General features: G+C 36.7%; 1 pseudogene; it reads left to right on the top strand.

Moving 5' to 3' along the window:
- Positions 1 to 361: 361 nt before the first annotated feature.
- LOC120864130 lies at positions 362 to 1286 on the top strand (annotated as a pseudogene).
- The last annotated feature ends 9228 nt before the right edge of the window (positions 1287 to 10514 follow it).

The following is a 10514-nucleotide window of genomic DNA, read 5'->3' as shown; positions in this document are numbered from 1 at the left end:
TCTGGATTTTTCTCTGTAGATGGATAGTAAGAGTTTTTATTTTTCAGCACCCCATACTCATTGCCTAGACAGCACCAGGAACATTGTCGGCATACAATTTAAATGCCCTGAAAAAATGAAAGAATTTCTCCTTAAATATGAGAAATATTTGACTTGCCAGGGAAAATGCTGAAAGTCAAACATGCTTGCTAATTAAAGATGACATAAGAAATTCCACCAAGGGGACTGAATTCATAAACAAATTTTTGAAATTAATATTTTGATAAGCAATTATAAATGGCAGCCCTTTAACAATGTAGTATCTGATTGTGTAAAAATCAGTCATGTTATTTTCCCGTTTCCTCATAGTTACCTTCAGCCCATGGTACCAAGGAACCTAACACATATTTCAGAATTTCTTCTTCTGGGATTTTCAGAAGAACCAGAACTGCAGCCCCTCATATTTGGACCTTTCCTCTCCATGTACCTGATCACTGTGTTTGGAAACCTGCTCATCCTCCTGGCCATCAGCTCAGACCCCCACCTCCACACCCCCATGTACTTCTTTCTCTTCAACCTATCCATTGTAGACATCTGTATCACCTCCACCATCACCCCAAAGATGCTGTGTAACATCCAGACACAGAGCCACTTCATAACCTATGAAGGCTGCATGATTCAGATGTATTTTTTTCATGCTGTTTGCAGGGTTGGATGACTTCCTCCTGACTGTGATGGCTTATGACCGCTTTGTGGCCATCTGCCACCCCCTTCACTACACGGTCATCATGAACCCGCAACGCTGTGGAATTCTGGTTTTGGTTAGCTGGATCATTAGTGTCCTACATTCCTTGTTAGAAACCTTAATGGTATTGACGCTGTCCTTCTGCAGAGAGGTGAAAATCCCTCACTATTTCTGTGAACTCAAACAGTTGATTCAACTTGCGTGTTCCAACAACTTTCTTAATGAACTGGTGATGAATTTTGCAGCTGGGCTTCTGGGTGGTGTTCCCCTTGCTGGTATACTTTACACTTACTGTAAGATAGCTTCCTCAATATGTAGAATCTCATCAGCTCAGGGGAAGTATAAAGCATTTTCCACCTGTGCATCTCACCTCTCAGTCGTCTCCTTATTTTACTGTACATGCTTAGGAGTGTATCTTAGCTCTGCTGCTCCCCACAACCCACACTCAAGTGCAACAGCCTCAGTGATGTACACCATGGTCACACCCATGTTGAACCCCTTCATCTACAGTCTGAGGAACAGAGACATTAAGAGAGCTCTGAGAGCATTGTTTCAAATGTGAGCTATAAAAAAGGTAATTCACCTGGGCTGAAGAAAGGCCTCAGAATCATAAATCGCTAATCTTTGATTAGGCTGTGGAAGTTGAACTTGCTATTTCGATTTATTTCCTGAAGTTTTCCTTTTTTTTGACTTCAGCTTCTCCATATGATTTATATAACTTAGTTAAGGCTTGTGATATCTCTCATAATTAAAATATTTTTTCATTTTATAGTTTTCCCACTTTCTCAGATTTATTCTTAGCCTTGGATCTGGATAATTTGGGAATTAATCATTTTTTCATATAACTAGATGAATTTCTTAAAACTGCATGCATGCTAAGTCACTTTAGTCAAGTCCAACTCTTTGCAACTCTATGGGCTATAGCCTGCCAGGATCCTCTGTCCATGGGATTCTCCAGGCAAGAATACTAGAGTGGATTGCTGTGCCTTCCTCCACAGGATCTTCCTGACCCAAGGATCTAACCTGCATCTCTCTCTCTTTTTTTTTTTTTAACTTTATTTTACTTTACAATACTGTATTGGTTTTGCCATATATCAACATGAATCTGCCATGGGTGTACATGTGTTCCCAATCCTGAACCCCCGTCCCACCTCCCTCCCATAACCTGCATCTCTTATGTCTTACCTGGAGGTTCTTTACCACTAACACCACCTGAGAAATCCCTCTTAAAATAACTTATTTTCTGATCATCTGTTTTACATATGGAAATATACATATTTCAATGGGGAGGGAGGTGGGAAGGGGTTCAGGACTGGGGTACATATTGTACCTGTGGCTGATTCATGTTGATGTATGGCAAAACCATCACAATTTCATAAAGTAATTATCCTTCAACTAAAAGTAATGTATTAAAAAAGAAAAAAATATTTGCTCTCAAATAAAACATATAGCATCAATGACTTTTTTTGTTATTTGTATAAAGAATAGTCATGAATTGTAGTTCTGCTGTGAAAAAAAATAAACTACTCTAAGCATTCATGTCTGTTCATGTATGTGTAAAGATTAAAATCTCAGACCACAGATTTGATTTTTGTTTGTATCATTTCTTTGTATATAACTACCTTAACTCTTTTTCCTGATATTCTAACTTTTAAAATTTAGAGTCATTTGTAATGTGAAATTTTTTTTTTCTCCTCATTAAGTTCCTATTATCCTGCTCACATATCTACCACGTGTGTACATGAATGCTCAGTTGCTTCGTGTCCGACTCTTTGTGACTCTGTGGACTGAAGTCTGCCATGCTCTTCTGTCCATGGAATTTTCCAGGCAAGAATACTAGAGTGGGTTGCCATGCCTTCCTCCAGGGGATCTTCCTGACCCAAGAACTGAACCTGTGTTTCCTGGGTCTCTGGCATTGCAAGTAGATTCTTTACCCACTGAACCACCTGGGAAGCCCCATATCTACCATAGTCAATGGCAAAAATAGATGATCAAATGCATGTATCCATGTGGTATCCCCAAGGCAATGCACTTTTTGAACTTTTTTCAGATTTTTAAATCTGAAGTAGAGTTGATTCACAATGTCTTATTTATTTCTGGTGCATAACACACTGATTCAGTATTTTTACAGATTATCTTTCACTAAAAGTTAATAAAATTTAATGTCTATAACTGCCTGTGCTACACAATATATCCTTGTTACTTGCCTATACAGTGGTTATGCTCTCTTTTTTCCATACTGCTAATTTGCTCATACCCCATTCTCTTTACAGTCTGGTAACTTTTAGTTTGTGTTCTGTATCTGTGAGTATGTCTCTGTTTTGCATATATTCTCATTGTATTATTTTTAAGATTCCATATGATCATTTACTATAAATCATAAGTTATATAATACACTATTTTTTCCCTCTCTGACTTATTTCACTAAACATAATAATAACTAGGTCCATCCACATGGCTTCAAATATCAGAATTTCATTCTTTTTAATGTCTGAGTAACGTTCATTATTTATACATATTAATGTTTATTTACTTGTGGCACATATTCTTTATATATTTGTCTATTGACAGACATTTGAGTTGCTTCCATATTTTGGCTATCATAAACAGTGCTGCAATGAACATTCAGTTCAGTTCAATTTAGTTCAGTTCAGTCGGTCAGTCGTGTCCAACTCTTTGCGACCCCATGAATCGCAGCATGCCAGGCCTCCCTGTCCATCACCAGCTCCTGGAGTTCACTCAGACTCACGTCCATCGAGTCAGTGATGCCATCCAGCCATCTCATCCTCTGTCGTCCCCTTCTCCTCCTGCCCCCAATCCCTCCCAACATCAGAGTCTTTTCCAATGAGTCAACTCTTTGCATGTGGTGGCCAAAGTACTGGAGTTTCAGCTTTAGCATCATTCCTTCCAAAGAACACCCAGGGCTGATCTCCTTTAGAATGGGCTGGTTGGATCTTCTTGCAGTCCAAGGGACTCTCAAGAGTCTTTTCCAACACCACAGTTCAAAAGCCTCAATTCTTTGGCACTCAGCCTTCTTCACAGTCCAACCCTCACATCCATACATGACCACTGGAGAAACCATAGCCTTGACTAGATGGACCGTTGTTGGCAAAGTAATGTCTCTGCTTTTTAATATACTATCTAGATTGGTCATAACTTTCCTTCCAAGGAGTAAGTGTCTTTCAATTTCATGGTTGCAGTCACCATCTGCAGTGGTTTTGGGGTGCATGCATCTTTTCAAATTTGTGCTTTTATATTTTGAGGGTATATATTCCCAAGAGTAGTTTCCAGGGTCCTATAATATTCTATTTTTCGGTCACTGAGAAACCTCTCTACTGATTTCCATAGTGAATGAGTGAGTGAGTGAGTGAGTGAGTGGAGGTTGCTCAGTCATGTCTGAATCTTTGCAACATCATGGACTATACAGTCGATGGAATTCTCCAGGCCAGAATACTGGAGTGGGTAGCTTTTCCTTTCTCCATGGAATCTTCCCAATCCAGCGATCAAACCCAGGTCTCCCACATTGCAGGCAGATTCTTTACCAACTGAGCTATGAGGGAAGCCCATTTTCCTTAGTGGCTGTATCAATTTACAGTCCCAACTATATCAATGAACAGATGGTCCAAACAGAAAATCAATAAGGCAATAGTTGTCTTAGATGACATCAGTCACTTAAATAAACCAGTTGGATAATAGGTAACACAAATTTGAATAAATATTTGACACAAAGAATGTGACCTCTCCTTTCCAGAGAGGACATATGTATGCCTATGGTCCATTCGTGGTGATGGATGGCAGAGGCCATCACAATATTATGAAATATGATATAGCAAAATCTTTGTTATACGTCAACTCCTTAAATTATGCAAAATCAATATTCAAGTGAGAGGAGGTTTATATGTTGGAGTGAAGGATTCAGTGGCTTATTTTATGTGCTTTTATTAGACCATCTTCTGGTTTCTGGTGGAAAACTTAGAGTGCTGCCTATACATGAATTCTGCTGCTGCCCTAAAGAGATATCGTCCTATTTTCTAAGTTAGGCATAATACTAACTTAGGAGAAATGCATGCACATTACAAATAAGAACCATTTTATGTCCTCTCTATGGTAAAGAATCTCTTCAGTCTTTATAATAAAAGGGTGACTCACAAGAACAATTGAATTCCTGTCTAGTCCTGTGTTTTAGGGTCATAAGTTTTTCTCCACAAACATTCATTTTCTTTCAAACTTCTCTGGTTACCTGAAAAGGAACTTTAATGGAGTTACATTTTAATAATGTGATCCAAATTAAACTTGAATATCAAAATGATCATTAATGTTGTCTTGATAGCAAATCAAATGTCAGAAGTCTTCACTTCTGCTCATTTGGGTTGTTGTATCAGTAACCTGTGTTGTATAACAAGCTATTCTTTTTTAAAAAAATACTTTATTGAGGTATAGTTGATTTACAATGTTGTGTCAATTTCTGCTATATAGTGAAGAGATTCAGTTATATATGCTTTATTTTTATATCCTTTTTCATGATGCTTTATCACAGGATACTAAATATAGTTCCTCTGCTGTACTGTAGGACCTTGCTGTTTATTCATGCTAAATATAAAAACCTGTATCTGTTAATCCCAAACTTTCAATCCATCCTCCCTACACTCCCTCTCCCTTGGCAACTGCCAATCTGTTCTTTATGTCTATGAGTCTGTTTCTGTTTCAGAGATAAGGACATTTGTGTACATTTGTGTCATATTTTAGATTCTTCATATAAGTGCTATCATATGGTGTTCACAACAAGCCATTATGAAAGCTTGTTTTGCTAACATGAAATTGTATGGTGATCTTTTTTCTGGTGCAAATAAAAATTTGTTACCTTGAAATTTTCTTGTGTCTGAGGTAGACCTGTATTGCCAAATATTTCTATCTTAGTTCAGGTTTAGTATATCTCGTAGATTTAAGTATATGATATTTTTATTTTCATTTGTCTTGGTGATTCTCTATTTCTCCTTTGGTATTTTTATTGACCTCATAGTTGTTCAGTAGCATGTGTTTCAGTTTTCACATAGTTCTGTTTTCTGTTTCCATCTTTCCTCTTTTATTTGATTGCTAGTTTTATATCTTAGTGATTGGAAGAGAAGCTTGATGTGATTCAAAATTTCCTAAATTTGTTGAAGCTAGTTTTGTGTCCCCAAAATGTGGCCTATTCTTGAGAATGTCCCACGTACACTTGAGAAAAACTGTATACTCTTCTGCATTAGGATGGAATGTTCTATATAAATATATCAAATGCATCTGGCCTTATATTTAATTTAGCTGATACTTATTTTTTGACTTTCTAGCTGGATGATATTTATTCATATATCAGGATTGTTAAAGTCATGGGCTATTATTGTATTACTGTCAATTTCTCCCTTTAGGTCTGTTAACTATTATTTTATATGTTTGGCGCTCCTATGTTAGGTGCTTGTAAATAAAAAACAATTATGTGCTCTTGACAAACTGTTCCTTGTAGCATTGTATTCTGTCCATTTTTGTCTTTTGTTTCCTCTTTTGTCTTGAAATCCATTTTTTTTTCTGATATGATTATGGCTACACCTTTTATGTTGCCATTTGCTTGGGCTATCTGTCTCCATCACTTAATTTTTTTGTATAAATTTATTTATTTTAATTGGAGGTTAATTACTTTACAATATTGTATTGGTTTTGCCATACATCAACATGTATCTGCCACAGGTATACACGTCACTTAATTTTAAATTTATGTCTTTAGACATGAAGAGTCTCTTGGGTTTAGTATGTATGTGGGTCTTGTATTTTAATCCATCCAGACACTCTGTATTTTTGATAGGTGCATTCAACACATTTGGAATGATTATTGACAGATGAGGATTTAGTACTGCTATTTTATCTTTTATATTCTGGTTATTCTATTCCCCACCCTCCTTTTTTCTTTTTCCTGAGTTTCTGTCTGCCATTTGAATTTTGTCATTTTTCTGTGATTTGTTTTAATCATCTTCCTCTTTTTTGATGTTTTGAATCATTAGTCTAGAATTATGTTTTGTGGTCACCACGGCTTTATGGTAAACATCTCATAGGTAAAAATAGTCCTTTTCCCACTGATAGCATCTTATTTTTGTTGCACACATGGGTTCCTTAGTTTCCTTCTTCCCGTTTGGTGTTTTAGTTGCCTTTTTATGTTGTGAGCTTGTTACCTAATTGAAGTAGCCATAATTGTTTTCTGCTTTTTCTCCTCTTTGCACATTACATTATAATAAGGTATTTAAAACTCTGTTCTGTAGTATTTTATAATTTTATGACTCTATTTGTCACCTTATTCAAAGTTTTGTGTGTTTTTGCCTTTTTTGTTTCATGTTGAAGAGCTTCTTTCTACATTTCTTCTACGTTAGGTCTAGTGTTGCTAAACTCCCTTAGCGTTTGTTTGTATGAAAAAGTATTTCTCCTTCATATCTTAATGATAATTTTTATGGATAGAATATTTTGGGGTGAAAGTTTTTCTCTTTTAGAATTCTGAGAATGCTATTCCATTCCCTCCTGGCTTGTAGAATTTCTGCTGTGAAGTCTTCTTTTAGCTTAATGAGTGTTTCATGAAGGCTACCATCCTGTTTTCTCTGTCTCAACCTCTAAATTATTTTTTGTTCCTGATTTTTGAAAACTTTAATATGCTGTGTCCTGGAAAAGGTCTTTGTGCATTGAGGTAATTAGATGGTCTTAACTTTATGGACTTGTATTTCCAATTCTTTGCCCAGGTTTTGGAAATTCTCAATTTTATTTATCTGAATAAGCTCTCTACACTTTTCTTTTTTCTCCTCTCCTTTTCAGACACTCATTACCTTAAAGTGGCCCTACTTTAAAGAGTCAGTTACCTCTCATTGAATTTCCTCATTTTTTAATATCTCATTTCTCTTTCTTCTCCTTCTTTTATCATGAGTTTCCATCTTCAAACTCACTAACTCTGCCCTGCTTCCAATGATTTCTAATGCATTCTTCATCTGGCTTATTGTTTGCTTTTAAGCTCTAGAATTTCTGTTTAGTTTTATCTTAAAGTTTCAGTCTTTTGGAAAAGCATTCCTTCTGGTCATCAATTTTATTCCTGGGTTCATTCGGCTGCCTTTCTCAGTTTTCTTGTATTGATTTTCTTCACGACAGTGTGGAAGTTTGGTTGCAGGACAGTTGTTGTTTTCTTTTTGTGGTGCTGTTCCTGTGGTTCTTTCTCGTCTTTGATGTGCTGTTCCTCTCAGGTGGTGCCTTTTAAAAAGGGAGCAGTTTTCTCTTTCCTTCTACTAAATTAAAAATGTGTTGCCTTTTTAATCCACTAGGTGGCATACCTTTTTCTTTTTTTCTTTTGGTGTTTCAATCTTCCTACCTGAGCAGCCCTTCATTATCATTTGAAAGTATTCACTTTCCAACCTCTGTCAAAGATGTTCTCTTTCATCCTAATTATAATTTCCTGTGCCTCTGGGATTGTTGGTACCATGCTTGCTGCCACTGTTACCGGTATGCTGCCTGGACTACTGGGATGAAGACTTTTCTAAAGGGTCTGAGAAATACTGAGTCACAGGCTCTATCACCCTCTTGGCACCTCCTAAATGTCCCCACCTTAGAAGTACAGGTTTGTGGAATTCTCTGATAACCTGGTATGCTGTGCAGAGGCACCATTGTTATGTTGTGGAAATTATCTTGGCCGTTGATTGAAGGGGAGAGACAAAAGCAGTCTTTCATTAACCCATGATGTAGAAGACAAGATAATTTAAATAGAAAAACCCAAAGTCTCCGCCAAAAGTGTATTAGAACTATTAAATGAAATCAGAAAAGTTACAAGATAAAATTTTAATATAAAGAAATCTATAGCTCCCTATACACTAATAATCAACTATAAGAGGAGAAAAGTAAAAAAATATATAGTTAAAATCAAATTTAAAAGATGCCTAGAAATAATCTTAACCAATGAGGTGAAAGATCTGTATTCTAAAATGTATAAAATATTAATGAAGTAAATCAAAGATGATACAAAGAAATGAAAAGACATTTCTGTGCTCTTGGAGTGGAAGAAATAATACTCTTAAAATGACATACAACCAAAAGCAGTCTACAGATTTGATGCACTCTGAGATCAGCCCTGGGATTTCTTTAGAAGGAATGATGCTGAAGTTGAAACTCCAGTACTTTGGCCATCTCACGTGAAGAGTTGACTCACTGGAAAAGTCTCTGATGCTGGGAGGGATTGGGGGCAAGAGGAGAAGGGGACGACAGAGGATGAGATGGCTGGATGGCATCACGGACTCGATGGATGTGAGTCTGAGTGAACTCCGGGAGTTAGTGATGTACAGGGAGGCTTGGTGTGCTGCGATTCATGGGGTCGCAAACAGTCGGACACGACTGAGCAACTGAACTGAACTGAATCAAAATGCTCATGATATTTTTCACGGAAGTAGAACAAAATCCCAAAATTCACACGAAACTACAAGAGATCTAGAATTGTCAAAGCAATCCTGGGGAAACAACAGCAACAACAACAAAGCTGGAGTCATAAGGATCCCAGACTATACTATCATACCAAGATATGACGATCAGAACTGCATGGTACCAGCACAAAAACTGACGCATGGATCAATAGATCATCCAAGCAATAAATCCAAACAGTTGTGACCAATTAAACTATGGCAAAGGAGGAGGCAAGAATGTACCATGGAGAAAAGATCAGTCTCTTCAACAAGTTGCACTGCCAAAACAGAATGGGCATTTGTGTATGCTCAGCCAAGGGCAGCTCTTTGCAGCCTCGTGGATAAGCCCTCTAGGCTTCCCTGCTGGTGGGATTTCCCAGGCAAGAACACTGGTGTGGATTGTCGTTTCCTTCTCCAGGGGATCTTCCTGACTCAGGGATAGAAACTGTGTCTCCTATACTGATGGGCAAGATTATTTACCACTGAGCCACTTGGGAAGCTGGTGAAAACTAAATGGCCATGTGTGAAACAATGAAATTAGAACATTTACACACCACATATGAAAAAAAAAAAAATTCAGGATGGATTATGGACCTAAATGTAAGAACTGAATCACAAAATTCTGGGTAGTGAGAACACGGGCAGAATATGTTTTGACATAAATCATAGCAATATTGTTTTGGACCTCTTGTCTTTTGGTTAAGGAAATAAAAGAAAAAATAAACAAATGGAACTTAATTAAATTTAAAAGTTTTTTTCACAGCAAAGGAAACCATCTAAAAAATGAAAAGACATCTATGGAATGGGATAAAATATTTGAAAATTATATCACTGGCAGGAATCAAAATCCCAAATACATAAAGAGCTCATACAACTCAATATAAAAAATAAACAACTCAATAAAAAATGGGCAAATGACCTGAATAGACATTTTTCTTTTCTAAAGAAAACATACAGATGGATAACTGACACATGGAAGGTAGATCAGTATCACTATTTCCTAGAGAAATGCAAACTGAAAAAGAATGAGATGTCACCTTGCACTTGTGGGGATAGCTATCATCAAAGAGTCTACAATGAATGAATTTTGAAAAGGATCTCAAGAAAAGGAAACCCTGTACACTGTTGGTAGGAGTGTAAATCGGTGCAGACACTATAGAAAATAGTGCAGAAGTTCCTAAAAAACTAAAAATAGAACTATGCTGTGATTAAACAATTCCACTTCTGAGTATTTATCCAAAATATGTAAAAACACTAAATAATATGTATTACTATACCCTCTGCCACATAGTTAAGATAATCAACATATGGTTTCAACCTAAGTGTTCATTGGCAGAAGA

This window comes from Oryx dammah, unplaced genomic scaffold, assembly GCF_014754425.2.
Source record: "Oryx dammah isolate SB20612 unplaced genomic scaffold, SCBI_Odam_1.1 HiC_scaffold_5, whole genome shotgun sequence".
Classification (NCBI taxonomy): Eukaryota; Metazoa; Chordata; class Mammalia; order Artiodactyla; family Bovidae; genus Oryx; species Oryx dammah.
Note: the sequence above shows the minus strand (reverse complement) of the source record. Positions and strands in the feature narration are given on the sequence as shown.